At 44.9% G+C, this 20,940-nt stretch overlaps 1 long non-coding RNA gene across 1 annotated transcript; it reads left to right on the top strand.

The window, feature by feature from the left end:
• The first annotated feature begins 6,669 nt into the window (after positions 1 to 6,669).
• Positions 6,670 to 13,822, top strand: LOC310677800. Its single transcript, XR_014511462.1, has 2 exons — positions 6,670 to 7,096; positions 8,912 to 13,822. It is a non-coding gene; the product is annotated as an uncharacterized lncRNA (long non-coding RNA).
• The last annotated feature ends 7,118 nt before the right edge of the window (positions 13,823 to 20,940 follow it).

The raw sequence follows: 20,940 nt of genomic DNA on the forward strand, positions 1-20,940 counted from the left end.
TTTTGCTCATCTGCTTTGTCTTAAAAGTTCCCCCCCTAATTTTTATTAAATTTTCTGTTTTACATTTTTGAATATTAATTTAAACAACCGTAAAATATCAGTGACTTCCCTTCTTCTCTTTCCATGGTTCGTTTTGCATAACATAAATCCCTGCATAAACCAAAAATTCAGTATTCCATTATTACATCCATCAAAACTTATTTACACTGTTGAATTTATCTTAATGCTGCCAACATTTTCAAGTGCACACAATTCCCCCCCATATAATCAATAAACATGTTCCAATCGTCTTTAAATGTATGTTCTTCTTGTTCTCTTATTCTATATGTTAGACCCGCAAGCTGCGCATATTCCATCGGTTTAAGTTGCCATTCTTCTTTAGTTGGGACCTCACTTGCTTTCCATTTTGGGGCTAACAAAACACAGGCCGCAGTAGTGGCATGTATAAGTAACCTTTTTTGACACCTGGGAATTTCCACCTGAATTATCCCCAAGCTTTGTCTTAAAAGTTGGTGGTTTTGAATGTTCCCCTCCTTTATCTGTGTTAAAATGAGGGTTAGCATCATGGCCTGGCCTTAAAAGTACGGCACAAATCCTATGCAGTACAAGCAGGGAATCACGAAGTGGTGCTGTTTCCAACAGCTGGATATGCCTTTTGGTTTTGGCATGAATTAGGTTGGACAGGTTGTCAACTTTTCAACCAGACACAGCACCTGTGCCTTAAGAGCTGCTTGATAGTAGCACAACTGAACGTTTAATCTTCAAGCTGTGAAAAGCTTCACCTGCTGGTTTCTGTAATTCAATCTGGTAGTGGGCAGAGACAACTTTTTAAAAATGTGGCCAGTGGTAGCAACCTTACAAACTGTGTGTGTGTATGTGTGTGCATGTAAATATACATGTGTATATATGTTTTTCTTCCAGAGAGTTGAAAGAGATTTGCAAAAGGGTTTGCTGCTCATGGCATGTAAGGTAAAGGTAAAAGACCCCTGGACGGTTAAGTCCAGTCAAATTTGAATATGGGGTGTGGTGCTCATCTCGTTTTTCAGGCTGAGTGAGCCAGTATTTGTCTGCAGACAGATTTCTGGGTCATGTGGCCAGCATGACTCAACTGCTTCTGGCGCAACGGGACATTCTAATGAGTGTCAGAGCACATGGAAACGCCGTTTACCTTCCAGCTGCAGCAGTACCTATTTATCTACTCACGCTGGTATGCTTTGAAACTGCTAGGTTGGCAGGAGCTGGGACAAAGCAATGGGAGCTCACCCCGTCACATGGATTCGAACTGCCAACCTTATGATCGGCAAGCCCAAGAGGCCTGGTGCATGTATATTTATTTGGCTCTTGCCCCCGGTGAACAGCTTTTGCAGACCCTTGAGGCCAGACCATGTTGATCATAGGCAAGAGTAGGACAAAGTAACTGAAAGTGTATCAATGCCTGGCATTGGCATTCAGTATTCTTGGGCATTTGTTTTCAAGGAACCAGGGCCTCATTTGTGTTAATGCTTACCCTAGGCCCGTTTGTTTCATTCATTCATTCATTCATTCATTCATTCATTCATTCCCCTAAGCCCATCTGCACTGGGCAACTCAGTCTGTGCATGGCCAAATTTTGTACATGCGCTTCCCACCCCACACGTAGAAGGAGGCCCACACACTCAAGCCTGGAGCTATCTCTCTGTGCCTGTTTATTGGAAGCAAATCATCTTTCAAACCACTTTCATCTTACCTGTTGCCATTCTCCAGTCACAGACACAATTTATTTCATTCTTAACTTATAGTTAAGAATGCAGTGGTTAAAATTCCATCTTATTTAAGTCAAATACTTTGAAAAATTTAGCTCTTCTTGTAATTATCACCCTGATTATAACTGCCTTGACATTTATTTGTTAATTCTAGTTTAGGTGCAAATCACAACATGAACGTTAAGGAACTGTCTGCAAACTACTTACTTCGGTCTTGCAATTTGATTACGTTAATCCGAGGATGAAGTAAGTTGAGAAGGGGTTGGTGGATGCAAGGAGAGAAGAGCCTTGATTAATAGGAAAAGCAGAGTCACAGCATACATAACACACAATGCTCTCCGTTCTATTTTCCAGTGCAAAGAGCAACTGACATGCAGTTACAATTCTCCAGTCAGGCTGTGCTGGCGGCAGCTGATGGGCGTTGGAGTTAGGCTACATTTAGACCATACATTTAAAGCAGTATTCTATTACAGGCGACAACCATTTTCACGGGTGTTCCGTTCCTGGCCCTCACACACATTGGTGAAGCACGCATACGCCTGTTGCATTACACCCCCATTCTGCCCTCTTCCGGGTCCAAAAGGACCCACACATCAGCAGTCCCATGTTAATCAGACATACACAAAATGGTCGCCGCCTGTACTTCAACAGTTGCGGCTTCCCTCAAAGAATCCTGGGAACTCCAGCTTACCCATCACAGAGTTTCATTCGCCAGCCCCCTAAACAAACTTCATTTCCCAGAATTATGTGGTGAGGGTAGAAGCCATGACTATTAAAGCGGCATAATAGTGCTTTAAATGTGTCTTGGGGATGCAGCCTAACAACATCTGAAGGGGCAATTGTTCCTCATTCCTGCCCTATGGGATGAGACCGAGGAACTGTGGCATTCAACTAGAGATTTCTTCAGATACTGTTCTCACTGTAGAAGATAGGGTTGAAGAGGGCTTTTGCCTGTGCCTCAGGCTCTTGGCTCAGGGAAGAGGAGATCAGTATGCAGAGCCAGCTCTGTTTGCCCTTCACGCCTTGCTCAATCAGGTACGCCTTTCTTCATCATTTTTATGATCCACCTCTTGCAGCGTAAATGCAATCAATACATACAAACAACCCCAAACAACCTGCAAAGACAGAAACAGCCATGCATGCATGGGAAAACCCTAAATAGGCCCTTAAATACCATTTAAAAACATGTGAGAGCAGGAGAAGCTGTGCCTGGTGCCTAAAAAGAAGAGATATGACACCAGGTGGGCATATCTCTCGAGGGACAGTGTTCCAGAACTTGGATGGACCATCTGAAAAGGGCCTTCCTGCTGTATCAACCTGACCTCAGAAGGAAGGAGTACGCAGAGGAGGACCTGAGGGGATGACCTCAGTTGGCCAAAGGTGGTCCTTTAGATATCTCAGCCAGTACGCTGTTTAGGGCAGGGGTGGTGAACAACTAGGGGTGGGTCTACACACAAGAGGGGGGGGGATGCTATAAGTAAGTAAGAAATTAGATTTTTATAACAAAAGAAGAAAAATTCCTATGGAAAACCGTGTTAATTTTTTTTCCTGCTCTCTGGCTCCATCTCGTGTTGCATGTTTATAGCGCATTCAAATTGTTGTTTCTTTACTAATGTAGCTGAGTCCTAGGCCTCTCTTTCTGGCCCTCAGGACTCCCCCACCCCAGGCCATACCCCTCACTGGCCTTTCTTCATATCTTGATGTTTTTGCCTGGATGGAACGTGTCCTTGATCTCTGGGTATGTTCACGTTAAAGCCAGCAAGGTCATCCCCACTTGCAATGCTTTTCAAGCTGCATTTGCCTGATGTTGTTCACATCAGAGGCGGCAGGGATCCTATTGAACTCAGTGGGACTTAGTTCTGAGTAAAAATGCTTAGGATTGCAGTGGAAGGCTACACCGTCTTTGCTCAGTTACCTCGGAGTAAGCTTCACTGAATACAGTGGGACTTACTTCTCGGTAGACAGTGTAATGTTCCACTTCAGTAAAGAAATAAGCACTCCACGCATTTCCTAAAGAATGGTTGGCTGCTGAAGCTTTGCAATTAAATAAATTAAAGTGGATTGGTGACATTTTCCTTCAGAGCTATAGGAAGGGTTTCACCATTTCCTTCATTTGGTGCAGGAATTATATTTTCAGTATAAACAGAACTCCGTTTTTTGCACCTACACACACACCACTTTTAATAGTTCTCTGAGACGTGGAGGGGAGGAAAAAGGAAAACGGGGACTTTCGGAGATCAAATCAGAAACCGGGGTGGCTTCTGTAGTTCAGGGACTGTGTCTGGGAAATAGGAACACTTGGAGGGTGTGATAGCACTTTCCCCAGCAGAAGCTGGTGTTCAGAGGCATATGGCCTTTGACAGTGGAGGCAGAGAATAACCTTTGTGACGAGTAGCCTGATTCAAAGCCATCCAAAGTAACGGAGAAACAGACTAGTAAAGCACTCGTTTCAAATGTGTGCCAATTATTTGAGCAAATAAAAGTCAGCTTCCTCTTAATGGCACCATCCGCCAAGGCATCAAAACGTCTGAAGCCGCACGTCAACGATCATCAAATGCAAGAATGCAGAGCCCTGGGAATCTGCTTCTCAAGCCTCCGCTGTGTTGAGAGGTCACCGCTTCCCAGCATTCTCACCAAAACAGTGGGAGGAAATGGTGAACAAAGCTCCTGGGGGAGCTTGATAATCCAGCCAGGGTTTATAACAACTTGCCCTTTTCCTTCTGTGCAAACAGTGCAAATGAACAGACGGCGTATCGGGGGTGCCTTTGCTCTATGAGTCATTAACAGCAAACGTTTTTATGAACCAGGAAAACCAAGCCTCTTAGGATGGCAGGTTTGCTGGAGATTGAAAGAAAATAACAATACAGGCGACACCTGTTCCAGGAAGTGACCTGGAAACATCATAAAAGATGTCACTAAAAGGGCGGAGCAGGGGCAGAACGGGGTGGGGGCACACAATTTCACGCAATTTGAATGGCAGTGCCCATCAACTGGGGGAGGGAGGGCTGAAGGCACCTTGGCGCTTAGGAATTGGCGCCTACGATGGCAGCAATAAACATTTACTGGGTCATTTACTGGTGGCTGTAAGCCTCACATTCACATTGGAAAGACCTTGCATGTTGGTACCAGAAGGTATGTGTAGTGTATGGCGAATATGGAGAAACTCACACATAGGGTAAGAGTGATCAAAGATGCTTCCAAGATCGAAAGATTAATTAAAGTTACTCTGTTTATCTATTTATACAAATATTTATACAAATAAACTGATATTTCATTTTAGAATATCAAAGAGCTTCACAACAAAAACACACAAAACCATGTATGTTAAAAAAAAAAGATGTATTTTAAATTGCTTGCGTAGGCCTGGTAGAATAGAATTTTTAAAAGAAGGTGTTTGAAAGTTAGAACAGGACGGCCTGCTGAATTGTAGAGTTGGACAAGACTCCAGCGTCTCCTAGTCCAACCCCTGCAATGCAGGAATCACAACTAAAGAATCTCTCTTGGCAGCGTATTCCACACTATAAAGCCAATTATAGTAAAGGCGATTTCTCTTGTTATAAAAGAGAATGGTATCAATCCATTCTGTTATGCCTCTATCTGGAACTCAAAATGAACTCTAGTCTTCCTTGTATTGCTTGTATTCTCTGTTTCCCTACTTTTAGAAAGGTGCCTTTTTATTCCACTCCTCTTCTCTACTCCTTTTGCTGACCTTATAGCTTTAATTATCGGTTATTTGATTTAGGGGGTGGTGGGAGGGGTGATAACAGTGGGAAACGTGCTACAACAACTGTGCAGATGCTACTTGCCCAAAGATGGAAGGAGGACAACTTACCTACAAAAGAAGAATGGCTGATATAGATGGTGGACTATGCTGAATTGGCGAAAATGACTGGGAAAATCAGAGATCAAGAGGGCAATAAATTTAATAAAGAATGGGGATTTTTTAAAAAGTTACTTGAAAGAACACTGTAAACAACTGAAAACACTGGCAGGATCTTAAGAACACTTGCAATGAAGCGGTATGATGATAAAAATTGAGATTTAAGAAAACATGGAGAACATGATAAGATGCAGCTTGAAAAGAATATCTGGGGAAACCGTGGAGGAGTGGAGGGAAGTTCGGAGATTCTGAGATCCTATTTGTAAAATTAGTATGATTTGTGTATGATGACAAATATTAAAAGTGAAAATGAATGGGGGGGGGGGAGATAACAGTGGAAAATGTACACAGCATTTTTAAGGGCAGCAATGGGTGCTGATAGGGGACCTCAGCTCCCAGAGCAAACCTCAGCCTTATGTCTGCCTGACTTTGGCTGTCTCCCTTACCCTGGAACCTGCCTTGTCAGAGTCGATGGAAGAAGATTGGAAAAAGTTTAAAGTATATTTACAGAAATATTGCAAAATTAATGAATGTTAGAAGAATATTGGAATGAAGCTACATGGTTTTAGCAGAAGTGTTATTAAGAATTATATGAATATTAAGTGTTAATGTGATAAAGTGGAAAATTTAAAGTTAAATTGTGTTAGGATAAATTATAGAACAAAAATTGAAGAAGAGGGAAAGGATTTGTTGAACCAATTAATTTGAACCAGAATACAAAAAAGGGAGGTGCGAGGAAGTTGAGGAAATAAGCTAATGAAAGATATAGATATAAAATTTGGATGTGTGTTTTTGTTTTTTGTCTTTTTTATTTTTATGTTGTATTGTTTTCTTTTTATTGTTGATGTATTGTTTGTTGAATTCATGTATTTTTTATTGTTTTTTCTTTTTATAATTATATAATATCTAATAAATATTATATATATATATAAAAAGAACCTGCCTTCTTCCAGCATATTTGGCTGACTGCGCCTATCTCTAGACTTTATCCAGCCATCTCGCTTGTACCACTGTCTCCCTCAGCAGCAGCAGCAGCAGCAGCTGGCTGATCCTCTCATCCCTTGGGCACAACAGCTGACACTGCTAAATAAGCTTGTGGGAGGCGACTGATCCAGAGGTCTGTCTTTGGAAACAGCAGAGCTGAGCCTTAGAGCAGAAGCCTCCTTGACCAGCAGACTATGCAGATGTGCTAGAAAGCACGTTCTCTCTTGAATGTACAAGATCTTCGCTATTGAGTTCCTGGGCTTCCTGCTTACCTGTTGCTGAAGACCATTCTGTTCAACAGAGCCAGAGCTGCCAACCAGGCAGAGGTCTGTTGATCGAACGCTTCATCCTGCCCGCTTGGACGATGGCTCTGGCTGCACTCCAAGGCTCCCGGCTCCGTTCTTCTGGGCTGCTATCCTTCATCAGGTCCACAAACAGCAACCTTTGTCTCATCCACAGCAAGCCAGCCAAGGGCAAAGTAGGACCCCTGGTAAGTTGTCTTCTTGTCTGTCGCCTCCTTGTCTAGGGCAGAGCTAGCCAATGGGGTACACTTCAGATGCTGCTGGACTCCCACTCCCATCAGTACCAACCAGTATGGCCAATGGTCAAGGATGATGGGAGCTGCTCTGAAGCGTTTCGAGATTGTCACTGTTTCTGGATCGAATTTGGTTGCGCATTGGCAAATTCAGGTGGCGCTCTGAAAGTTTATTTGGAGCTCTTGCACCACAGGCTTGCTCCCCCCTTAGAACTGGACTTTTTGCAAGAAGGAAAGTGTCAGGAAAATGCTCTGGAAAGTGTGGCGTAACTCTTGCTCGAGGCAACATTGTCTAACCGCCCTGAAAACAAATCATATTAAATAGTCAATAAATAGCCAATGCTGTCTGACCTGCTTGCTGATTTTGTCCAAGCAAATCAGGATGAATGCTGAATACGCAGGTCACTGAGAGCTATCCTGATCTATATATCAGGCAAGGCAAGCTGTCTCTCTTGAAAACCTACTCTTGATCAGAACAACTGTATGAGTGTGGATCCCTGAGACAACTCAATGAAGGAGCGTTTCTTGTTCCTAGCTCCCCTTTCTGATGCCCAGAAAGCCTCTCTCCAAAGACACTGGGGAGATGCCTGACCACTCTGGAATAGGACTAAGAGCTCCTGGAGGAAAGAATTCCTTCCATGAGCTCCCTTAAGTTAATAGAGGGGCTCCAGACTAGGGATGGAAGGATTTGTCTATTTCATTTCTCTCCGTTTCTAATTTTTTCAATCTTAAATTCAGTTCTCCACATTTTGACGCAACTTGTGATTTTCAGTCTGTCAGACGGAACAATCCTCCCTCTTCTCCCCCTGTGCGCTGTTCTGAGGGATCTCGTGACACACAGCACTTTGGGGAAGTGGGTGCAGGGACAGAAGGAGGGAAGCCCCACCGCGCTAGCGTAAGTCATTGCAGGGGCTTCCACTATCAGGACTCATGAGTTGAATCACACCCAGAACAACCTAAGATGAGTTATTGGGTCCTGAAGCTTCCCATCTACAGTGAGCACAGTGTTTTTCAAACTTGGTTCCCCAGAGGTTGTTGGACTACAACTCCCATCATCCCTAGCTAGCAGGACCAGTGGTCAGGGATGATGGGAGTTGTAGTCCAACAAAAACACTGAGCTAGCTCCTGAACAGCAGACTGAACAGACACACATGTGGTCACAGTCTTCCTTGAGTAGATGCCTTGTATCCCTTCTTAAATGATAGCAATTATTTCTCAAACTGAGTATGTAAATTTAACTTAGCATGTGCAACTGTTTTGCAAATACACACACTTTTTTTTAAAAAAGCAATGCGTTTTCTTTTGTTTTGGCAATGGCAAGGAAACCTGCTTCGGTTTCCATGTACCCATCTGCATGCATATGGAACTCTGGAGCAGTGAAAGATCTCGTGCAAAAAGGTTGTGTTTCTGCTTAGCTGTGGCAGCACACCCTCAAAATGTGCAAAAAGCTAGAAAGGAAAGCGAAGCCACTAAGCTGTAGTGCAGCTTTGAAAGTAATCCCCCACCCCCATTTTTAACCCATAGTGACCTAAAATGACAAATCACACTTTGCTTTTCAGTTGACATGAAGTACTTCAGCTGGTGACTGGATTTGTAGGATAATCAACTTTCACTGTGGTTGGTTCTTTGCATCTATCACATTACTGAGATTACAGCTTTAAAAGTTCAATAGCGTTGGCTGTACCTGTAAGGCCAAAAGCTCCCCCCCCCCAGGAAGCCTCGCTTGCGTCTCTGTTTTGCCTTGCATGACCCTTCTTTCCCTTGATTTAGGAAACCGTCATCGGTTTAACAGTGTTTTCATTGGCTATTCTCGGACCAACTGGATGGTTCCTGAGCCATATTTCAAGCTATAGAATGAGGTAGAAGACATCCTTCTGCGTCCGAGATGCTTCAGATTCAGATCTGCTATCAACGGCCCTGGAAAATAAAGTCACCTTGAAGTCCTACCAGCTAAAAATAGAAGCACCAATTCCAGGTTCTGCGCCTGTTGTTCTTACCTTACTGTTGCTTTGTGAAAACGCAAACGCTTACGGACAATAACTGTTTAAGATTCTGTTTAGCATTTCTTTTGGCATTTTTTAAAAATGTAACTGCATTTTCTCATATATCAATCTGCAGCAAAAATCACCATTCATCTTGAATCATGAGTAGCATTTCTGTATCCCTTTTAGACTGAGCCCTGGCCCCTCCTTGCCCAGGTGGATTGGCGCAGGTGTCCATTGCAGCTATGGAACTACTGGGTAGCTTCAGTGTTTCTCCTTAGAAATGGGAATTCTAGCCTAACTGAATGGGTTAATAACAGTCATGCATCAAGGAGACAAAAGAAGAGCCTGCTGGTTCAGGCCAATGACCCATCCTGTTCCTGCAGTGGGCCCCCAGATGCCTGCAGGAAGCCTACAAGCAGGATGTCAAGAGCGAGCCAGCAGTAAATCACAATGTGCAAACTGGAGTTAACTCTTTATTAGCAAAAACAATAACAGGAGTGCCAGGCCTAATGAGCACAGCAGTACATCTTCGGTAGTTCTTGTCCCCGTGAAACAGTTGCTGAGACTGAAGTTTCCTGCCTCCCCACAACTGCCTATATCCCCTCCTCTCCAGGGTTACCCCCAAGCAATCCGAGACTGTGTCTGCATGTCACCAATCTCTCCTCCGCCCTTTTCATGTCTCTTCTGGTTCTGGGAGACAAGGAGGGAGGGGAGCTTGTTGCAACAGGAGCGGGAGGCACTCAGGACTCTTCACCAGGCTAAATAATCTCTGCCTCTCGGCCTTTCTCCTTCCACCCTCGTGCTTCAGTTTCTGTCTCTGATTCTGTCACAGACTCTCCCAGCTCACGAAATCCTGTTAACTCTTCAGCTTCCAACACACCCTCTTCCCAGTCTTCTCTCTCATTGTTGTCTGACCACTTATTTTTGTCCCACCACAAATCCACGGGCTCCGGACCTTAATCCCTTGGTTGTTCCCTAACTGGTTCCTCCCATCATTCCTCTTTGCCCAAGCCTCTCATAACACAGGACCTGTGTACAAGGACCCTCCCTCCTCCTGTGGTTTCCAGCAACCGGTATTCAGAAGCATTGCAGCTGGAGACAGAGCCTAGCCATCGTGGCTAGTAGCCATTGATAGCATTGAATTTGTCTAATCATCTTTTAAAGCCACCTAATTTGGTGGTCAGCACTACCTCTGTGGGGGTGAGTTCCAGAGTTTAACTATGTGCTACATGAAGAAGAATGGATGGCGCTGAGGGTTAAACCACAGAGCCTAGGGCTTGCCGATCAGAAGGTCGGCGGTTCGAATCCCTGCAATGGGGTGAGCTCCCGTTGCTCAGTCCCTGCTCCCACAAACCTAGCAGTTTGAAAGCACATCAAAGTGCAAGTAGATAAATAGGTACCGCTCCGGCGGGAAGGTAAACGGCGTTTCCGTGCGCTGCTTTGGTTCTCCAGAAGCGGCTTAGTCATGCTGGTCACATGACCTGGAAACTGTATGCCGGCTCCCTCGGCCAGTCAAGCGAGATGAGCGCCGCAACCCCAGAGTTGGCCACGACTGGCCCTAACGGTCAGGGGTCCCTTTACCTTTACCTTACATGAAGAAGTACTTTCTTTTATTTGTCCTGAATCTCCCAAAAAGAATGAAGGAGTTTAAAAAAGTTGTGAGAATTGGCAGTAAAGGGTGAAGTCTGTATTTGTTGATGCTGCCCTCATGCTGGATTCTCCTGCACGATCATTTAACTCATCATTACTCAATGCCAGCCTTCCACGAGGATTAGAGTTAAAGTCTCTGGGGGTGTCTCAACTGATCTCATATTGAGCTGCTCAGCTCCTAGGTGTAGGATAGCTCTCTCACCACAGCCGGCCTGATTACAGACTTATTAGGTCCATGGGAAGATTCCCATAGTCTCAAGCCTGTGCTCCTCAGTGCAGGCTGCAAAACAACCCAGTGTTCATTAGATAACACCAAAGAGATTTTGACAAGGCGCAAACACAAAACTCTGATTTTACCAGCATGATCACGCTTGAATTGAGGACACACGAGTAGTAATCCGTCGAGGTCAAGGGGATCGTTCGTGCACTTTGAGTTAATGAGCGCTCCTAATTGCTTAGAAGATTTGGGATTTAGTTGCATTTCACACACACACACACACACACACACCCCATGTCTTTCCCTATATATATCATACAGGAAATAACTTGATGAGTATTTGCCTGTTATTTATCTTTCATTAAAGTGTTGCTGATAAGCAATAAGGCTGTCTGCTGACAGCCAAGTAAACAAAGGACATGGACCAGAGGAATGGGAATGGCAGGAGATGAAACCGTGGTGTTTTGGGGTTTTTTTTTTAAAAAAGAGATAAATAACATATTTGGTAAAGTACATCAATGTTTATATATTGTTCTGAGGTCTTGAGCAGTTGCTTGAAGTATGGATTGGAATAAAAGGCCCTGGTGCAATCCCCCCCCCCCCGCAGTTTTCCTCTGGTATTATAAAGCATGTCTATTACACGATAGGAGAAGGGGAGCTGTTGTCCTTAATTACTTGTGATTCGCTGGCCCGGCTCCCAATTTTTGTAGTTCCTTGCCCCAGAGAGAGATAGGCAATTCAGCTGTTTGTCCCGGAGGTCCTCAAGGAAGATGCCTGAATCCAGAGGCAAGAAACTTGCTATTCTGTAGCTTAGCAGTAGCTCTTAGTTCACCCTTCTCCACTGGTCTCACAGTCATCAGAAGAGGCGATAGGAGGCTGCCTTTGTACTGGATCTGGGGAAATACTCTTTGTGCAGTGTGATCACCTGCGGTCTCCAGCAGCTGCCCCGTTTTGCTTAGTGCTATCCATGCGGGCACTGCCTACTAGGTGCCATTTCAGGGACTGGCTGGATGAGGAAGACTTCGATCCCAGATCCTGGTGGTGGGACACTGGGGAGCAGTCTGGAGAAGGGACAAGCTGGGAGGTGCTACAAGCAAGGGGGTTGAGCAATCAAGGGGGGGGGGGAAGCATCAGAAGAAGGAGGCCCTCCAGGACAGAGTTAAAGTCTGAGAGTCACAATGTGAGTGCAGACAGCCCCAGTCCTGCTCATCTGCTTGGGAGGGATCCAGATTAAAAGGTTAGAAGGGGAGGGAAGAGCTAGTGGTCAGTTTCGGCAAGGTCTCAGCCGGATTAATACGAACCGGAGGACTCTGCTGTGATGGTATTTTCTGTTGATAAAGACCTAATTGCAACCTGTGCCTCCCATGTGTGTGCCTGCCCTGTGGTTGACCTGGCTCGTTGACAACAACTTGACATGCCCACAGCAACATTGCTGTCATGGCGATGTCAGGCACGGAATGTCCAGAGTAAGGAATTAAGTCAAAAGTACAAGTTAGGAAAAGGCATGTCCATCAGTATTACTTTTCAGCTACTCCTAGGTGTGGACCCAGTGATGCAGTTGCCGCAACAGAGAGGCCCCGTGTCAGGCTGCTGCCAGCAACTCCCAAGGCCGGTTGCCCAGGAACATACAAAAACAAGGAATGTTCTTACCATCCATTTTTTATTCAGTATTTACAGAGAGAGGCCATAGAACCCAGCCTTCTGGAAAAGGACATTGTCCAGAGTGAATCTCCTACTTCCTCCTTCATTACTTCTATGGGTGCTGCTATGTGTCCTCTGTCTTTGAGCTCTTTGCTCTCCTACTTTCAAGGCTCGCCAGGTTCTGGGAGGGGGTTCTGTGTCCGCCAGCTGTTGCCCCCTCTTCCTCCTCATCCTCTCCAATTAGTTCCCAACTTCCCCCCTCGTCTGCCTCTGAGCTGTGACATCCCTCCAACCCCTGTGGTAAATCTATACTGTCTTCCTCTTCCTCCTCCCTGGAATGGTCAGGCTGGGGAGTGAATCTCCACCATTCGTCCTCTGCCCAGTCTCTGACACCCTGCCCCCAACCTTGGTTTATGTATCTCCCCTACCTGAGCTGCACACAAGTAGGTGAAGACTCTACCTGTGTATCACCTGCTTCTGCTCCCCCCCACTCCACTCCACTCCTCTCCTGGTCCTGGGAGACAGTGGAGCAACAGAGGAAGCCGCAGAAAGAGGAGGCATAGTAGTGTGGTAGGAGAGCTGAAAACAATGCCAATATATTGCACATCTAGAGCAAAATATACAGCAGGAGGCATAGTTTGGTCAGTATGCACCGTATACACAGAGTTATTGCTAAACACATTACTTCTGGTAAATGAGTCACCATAGGCACTAGAGGGCCATGAAAATCTGTGTTCCTTGGGAGCCGAAATCTCAAGGGAGCAAAAAGACTATTTATGTAGGCGACCATGGCTGCGCGGATGTTTTTGGCCCAGAGATGGAAAGAAGATAAAAGTCCCTACCAGAGAAGAATGGGAGATCAAGATGATGGATTATGCTGAAATGGCTAAAATGACCGGAAGAATCAGAAATCAGGAAGACCAAAATTTTAATAAGGAATGGGGGAAATTTATAATTTATCTTAAAAACGAGTTAAAATTGTTAGTAGGATTGGAATAACACTTGTAGTTTAATGGTGAATTTTGGACACAATGGATTTGGATTATTATAAAAGATGCAGGAGAAAATGATTTAAAAAGGGGGAGGAGATTCTTTGGAATCTTGTTTCTATGTTTTATGTTGGATATGGGACTGTCAAATTTTAATCTGGAAAACCATATAAATTTATATATAAAGAAAAAAAGAAAATTTGTGTCCCGGGCTTTTTAGACTCTACTACTACCCATGTGGGACATGGGTGGCGCTGTGGGTTAAACCACTGAGCCTAGGACTTGCCGATCAGAAGGTCAACGGTTCAAATCCCCACAATGGGGTGAGCTCCTGTTGCTCGGTCCCTGCTCCTGCCAACTAGCAGTTCGAAAACACGTCAAAGTGCAAGTAGATAAATAGGTACTGCTCTGGCGGGAAGGTAAACGGCGTTTCCATGCACTGATCTGGTTTGCCAGAAGCGGCTTAGTCATGCTGACCACATGACCCAGAAGCTGTACGCCGGCTCCCTCGGCCAATAAAGGGAGATGAGCGCCGCAACCCCAGAGTTGGCCACAACTGGACCTAATGGTCAGGGGTCCCTTTACCTTTACTACCCATGTACTATCTGAAACCAAAGGGGCAGAAACCAATGCCTGATGTGAATTCCACCCCCTTCCTCAGCTCTCCTACCCCACTATGAAAGCCCTGGATTCTCCACTAGTCTGGCCTGTTCCTCCCTCCTCCTGCAACTGTTGTTCACTCCAGAATCCTGCAGCTTCTCTTGCCTCTGACTCAACTCCTGGCTACTCCTGGCTCTCCCAGGTCACTGACCCCTTCTTCCAAGCCAGTCTCCAACCTCTCTTCTCCTGGTGCCTGCTCATCAGAATCCAGCCACTACCCTTCAGTATCCAGCCCATCACTGACAATTATGCAAAATGCCCACAAGCATAATGGAAATCCTAACTAGCTGTCACCTGCGTCACAGACAGTTAAACAGGCCTTATAAAGTTGTTTTGAAACTGGGGTTCTTTATATTCTTCTTCTGCTTTGCATCTGATTTATATTTAATAGTGTTAGAATATAATTGATAGAATCTGCTGTACTGCATATATACTTTAAAGAGCTAATTGGCAGAGAACACTCAACTAGCCTGCAGGGGGATCTTGCTTTCGTCCATGATCAGCGAAGAAACACAACTTCCCCCAAATTAGCAGTCTGCACAAATCTCATTAGATGCTGCTGGAACACACATCTTAATTTGTTACCATAGGAATAGATAGAATTATGTGATCTCCCACACTGATAATTAGGACACAGCTAATGAACACACATGCTTAGTTGGTTGGGAATTACAAATCTGTTTTTATATGTGAAACAAAAGCACTGTGGGCCATCTAGGAGCTTCAATGTAAAGGGGAAGAGGCAATGTAATAAGCAATCTTTAAATATTTGAATGGCTGTCACATAGATGAAGGCGAGAATTAGATTTCTGCTGCACCAGAGGGCAGGATCCAAACCAACATCACAAGAAAAGGGGTTTAAATTCAACATTAGGAAGAAGTTCTCCTGGACTGGACTGTTTGACTGTGGAACGGACTGGGACTGCCTCAGAAGGTGGGGAACTCTCCTTTGTGAGAGCAGAAGCTTAATTTCATTCCCCCCCCCCCCATTTCATTTTTAATTTGTATACCACCTTTCTATATTACTATACACAAGGCGGTTTTCAACAACACAATATACAGCAAAGAACACACATCTTCACAGGCATCTTCACAGAGCTGCCGCCCTTCCTCAGCGAACTCTCCAAAGGAGTTGCCATATTGATTTGTTTAGAGGTTTGTTGTTTTTTAATCCTCTTTAGGAGTCATGAATTGGATAAAATTGATGGAGAACCAGCAGCTATCTTTAAGACAGTCTAAAAGACAACTGAATTATATAGTTACGGAAGAGCTCTTTGAATGAGTGACAGTTTAGTTATCATGGATACTGTATTTGTAAAATCAATTGATGGGTCATCAATTTGTATTTTCCATTGATGACGTTTGTAGAATTTAATATTATTAATAAAGTTTACAAATAAAAAAACTTTTTGCTATTTTTTTGGGGGGACAACTCTCCTTCAACCTTGTAGCTTAGCTGATAGAGCATGAGACTCTTAATCTATGGATCACGGGTTCGAGCCCCAAATTGGGCAGAAGATTCCCACAGGGTTGGGGTGTTGGACTAGATGACACTCGTGCAGTGGCGTAGCGTGGGGGGTGTGGGGGGCCGGCTGCACCAGGCGCAACATCTGGGGGTTAGGGTTAGGGGGCGCAAATCCACGGGTTAGGGGGCGTAAATCCACGGGTTAGGGGGTGCAAATCCATGGGTTAGGGGGCGCAAATTACTTGCCTTGCCCCGGGTGCTGACAACCCATGCTATGCCACTGCACTCGTGGTCCCTTCCAACTCTACAATTCTATGATTCCATGATTCTATGAAATCTCAACATTCTTCCCTTAAAGTGTTGTGGTTCTTAGGCTACACAGAGTGTCCATTTCTGCATGTTTCAATTGCTGCCACAAGTGCATGATGTCTGCGGCCTGTGCGGGAAGTCTGAGGAAAATGAACACAGGAGATTGGTATTGGGCTGAATTAGCCCACAACTTTATTGTTTACAGGTAAGACTAGGTTTGGCTAAGGCCCGCCTACAGCCTGATAGGAACCCGGTGGGGCTGGCCCTGGGAGCCAGTGTGGTGTAGTGGTTAAGAGCGGTAGACTTGTAATCTCAGGAACCGGGTTCGCGTCTCCGCTCCTCCACATGCAGCTGCTGGGTGACCTTGGGCTAGTCACACTTCTTTGAAGTCTCTCAGCCCCACTCACCTCACAGAATTGTTTGTTGTGGGGGAGGAAGGGAAAGGAGAATGTTAGCCGCTTTGAGACTCCTTCGGGTAGTGATAAAGCGGGATATCAAATCCAAACTCTTCTTCTCTTCTGGGCTGGAAAGTTGCCACTGTCGTGGATTGGGTGCCACAACCCCATACAGGCCACCATTGGGAGAGGTGCATTGGTCCATCAGTGCCTTCAAACTGAATACAAAGGTACCTCAGGTTAAGTACTTAATTTGTTCTGGAGGTCTGTACTTAACCTGAAACTGTTCTTAACCTGAAGCACCACTTTAGCTAATGGGGCCTGCTGCTGCCGCCACGCCGCTGGAACACGATTTATGTTCTCATCTGAAGCAAAGTTCTTAACCCGAGGTACTATTTCTGGGTTAGCAGAGTGTGTAACCTGAAGCGTATGTAACCTGAAGCATATGTAACCTGAGGTACCACTGTAGTTGCTAAGAATTTCAAATAGCATATTTTACAGGAGGCATTTGAACACTGTTATCGTCATGAATATACTATATATATATATATATATATATATATATATATATATATTTGCTACATAGTTGAAAATGAATCTTTTTTGGTTTGTTCTCAAGTACAGTATACCGTAATGTTTTAGTTCATTTTTATAGCTGTGGACCAGATTTCACCGCACCATAAATCCTTATTTAATCCCTCTAGATATTTCCATTTTCTTGCAATAGCTATTCTGGCTGCTAGCAAGAGATACAGAATCAAATATTTATTCAAGCCATCCTCATTTTGCCCTGTCGCATATCCCCATTCATGCTAATGAAGGAATTGATATCAGTTCTTGCATGCTTCCATTCTGAATATAATTTCATTCTGAGCAAAGTACAGTCATACCTTGCTTTTTGAACACCTTAGTTCTCGAAGGTTTTGGCTCCAGAACGCTGCAAACCCGGAAGTGACTGTTCTGGTTTGCAAACTATTTTTGGAAGCTGAACGTCCGGCGGGGCTTCCGATTGGCTGCAGGAGTTTCCTGCAGCCAATCAGAAGCGGCACTTTGGTTTCCGAATGTTTGGGAAGTTGAACGGACTGAGGACCATTGGAAATTCTGGCAAGCTGCCAACAATAATGAGTTAGATGGATCAATGGTCTGACTTTCTATGTTTCAAGTCCTAAGGCAGAGATCTTTCCCAGCAGCTTCCCCACATCTGCTCTAGGTCTCCGTTTCAGAATGATTTTTTTTCAAAGTTTTTTTTTAAGTGCTTTTATTGATTCTTGTTTTATTGGAATTGCGATTTTTAATCCATTTTCACAATCCATTTAGTCCCAGAAAACTATTGCTATTGGATGCCTGATGAATGGAATAAACGATCAAATAAATGAGACAGCACTGGCTCTCACATACGTAATTCAGGCTTCATTTGATCTCCACTGTGTTTTCTTTGCAGATGTATTGATTTTCATGTTAGTTGTGCATTCAGACATCATACAGGGGATATAGGAAGCTCCTTCTGCATATTCTCTGGGAATGCCTGCATCAGAAATCCAACCAAATCAGGGCATTAAAGGATTTAGGCTTGAGAACCTCTCTCTTTCAAATAGCAAAATCAAAAGTTGTCATGGTACAGCTTATTCTTAAGCTTCTTCAACCCCCATCTATATCCAACTGAGTATGTGGAAAAATCCAACAGTCTTCTGTCTCCTGAGAAAAGGGAGCGGCATTAACTCAGTAGCAAATTTTTTTGCCAGAAGCAGACTGTTTATGCAGATCTGCTCGATAGACCTTGCCAAGTTAACATCCAGAAAGTTTTCCTCATTATTTAAAGCAAACATGAATCACAATTTATCCCCCCCCCCCACCATTTTTAATGAGCGCTCCCAAGCATTTATGAACAATAAAAACCACATTGGGCCATTGCACGGCAACAAAATATAAGCTGCAAAGTACATACCATAATGTTTATTCAGAATAAACATTCTTTGGAGCAAAGGAAAGAGACAACAATCTGCAGCTGGATCGCCAAGGTTCTGTAGCAGTTCACTGGAGAATTAACTAAACAAAGTGACTCTGTGGAAGTTACGGGAAAACAATGACCTTAGCATTGAAGACACTTGAGTAATTTAATTCCCAGGACTTGGTGTCCTTGAATCTGCTACATTTAGATGTTTGGACAACCAAGGAGGCCGGAGCAACCTGTTTTATGTCACTGACATCTTCAAAAAAATTTCCACAGAAATGTGACCTGTCTCAGACTTCTAATTCTTCTGTGTGTATTAAAAAAAACAACAACCCAAAAACCTCAAGCTTTCCCCTTGAATTAAAAAAAAAATTCACCCTGCTTTGTTATATTGTAAGAAAAGAGCATGTAAATGACCACTGTTATAACACCACCTTGTTATTTTTACCTCACTGAAGCTCCAGACGTTTTGGCACCTGGGGCAAACCACAAAATGCCTCCTGCAGCCAGGGACAAAGCAGGGAGTGAAGATCAACACTGGGAACAATGGAGGGATGGGAATTTACACAGGGAACAAGAGGGGTGAGTGAAGATCTACATCAGGAACAAGGGGTGTGGTGCGGAAACAAATCAACCTTAAATGACGGTTGAACTGGGAAGGGACGCGGGTGGCGCTGTGGTCTAAACCACTGAGCCTCTTGGGCTTGCCAATTCCTGCCAACCTAGCAGTTTGAAAGCACGCCAGTGCAAGTAGATAAATAGGTACCGCTGTGGCAGGAAGGTAAACAGCATTTCTCTGTGCCCTGGCTTCCCCATGGTGTCCTGTTGAACCAGAAGCGGTTGAGTCACGCAGGGTACATGACCCAGAAAGCTGTTCCAATGCCAGCTTCCTTGGCCTGAAAGCGAGATGAGCACCGCAACCCCATAGTTGCCTTTGACTGGGCTTAACAGAGACATCACCCTGCCAACAAAGGCCCGTATAGTTAAAGCTATGGTTTTTCCCTGTAGTGATATATGGAAGTGAGAGCTGGACCATAAAGAAGGCTGATCTTTGAAGAATTGATGCTTTTGAATTATGGTGCTGGAGGAGACACTTGAGAGTTCCATGGACTGCAAGAAGATCAAACCTGCAAGAATCTTCCATGGACTGCAAGAAGATCAAACCATTCTGAAGGAAATCAGCCCTGAGTGCTCACTGGAAGGACAGACCCTGAAGCTGAGGCTCCAATACTTTGCCCACCTCATGAGACTACCTGGAAAATACCCTGATGTTGGGAAAGATGGAGGCCACAAGGAGAAGGAGACGACAGAGGACGAGATGGTTGGACAGTGTTCTTGAAGCTACGAACATGAGTTTGACTAAGCTGCGGGAGACAGTGGAAGACAGGAGTGCCTGGCGTGCTCTGGTCCACAGGGTCATGACGAGTCGGACACGACTCAACGACTAAACAACAACAACAACAACTGTCTGGGTCCTTTACCTTTTTACCTTCTCATCTTGATCTGGGAACCAAAGGCCTCATGGAGGAAAGGGGCCTGCTCTGAATCATGCACTGGGCAGGTGCAGAGCCCAGAAAATGTATGGGGGCGGGGGGGGGGGGGCGGCAGGCAGATGATTCTAAACTGGAGGCAGCACCCATGGTTCAAAACCCCACTCTGCCAGGAACCTCATTGGGTGACCATGGGCTGGTAGAAGAAGAAGAAGAGGAGTTTGGATTTGATATCCCGCCTTTCACTCCCTTTAAGGAGTCTCAAAGCGGCTAACATTCTCCTTTCCCTTCCTCCCCCACAACAAACACTCTGTGAGGTGAGTGGGGCTGAGAGACTTCAAAGAAGTGTGACTGGCCCAAGGTCACCCAGCAGCTGCATGTGGAGGAGCGGAGACGTGAACCCGGTTCCCCAGATTATGAGACTACCGCTCTTAACCACTACACCACGCTGGCCACTGTGTCTCATCCTAACCTACCTCACAGGGTTCTGGGGAATGAAATGAGGAAGGGGAGGGAGAACCATGTACACCACCTTTTACTCCTTGGAGAAAAATGCAATGAATAAAAAGGTAGGAATCCAACAAATAAACAAATAAAACACATTGGAAGAAAAATTGCAATAAAAACATGCATAAATGCAATGTCAATTCCAGTGCTATAGTGCAACCCTGATGCACTATAAGCACGTGCTTATTTCGGCGGGCGCTAGGGTTGCCATGTGTCCTCTTATTCTAGGACACGCCCTCTTCTTCAGGGGTATTTTTTATTTTTTTTTACAAATTGCATTTATTGCTTTGAATGGCCGTCACAGCGTCCTCTCTCTTTTTTGCTCTCCAAAACATGGCAACCCTAATTCCAGCCCTGGAGCAGGTCCTGCAAAAGAAGGCGGCGCGCTTCCCATTCAGAAAAAGCGGAAGCCCCTCCCTGCCGCGGGGGCTGCGAACGGCAGTCCCTTTAAAAGGCTGGCCGCGCTCAGCCGCCCGTCTTCATGAATGGAACACTCCCCCCTCCCCCGCCTCCACGTTCCTCTCCGGTCGAGCTCATTTC

The sequence above is a fragment of the Podarcis tiliguerta genome (assembly GCF_965153285.1).
Source record: "Podarcis tiliguerta genome assembly, chromosome: 1".
NCBI lineage: Eukaryota > Metazoa > Chordata > Lepidosauria > Squamata > Lacertidae > Podarcis > Podarcis tiliguerta.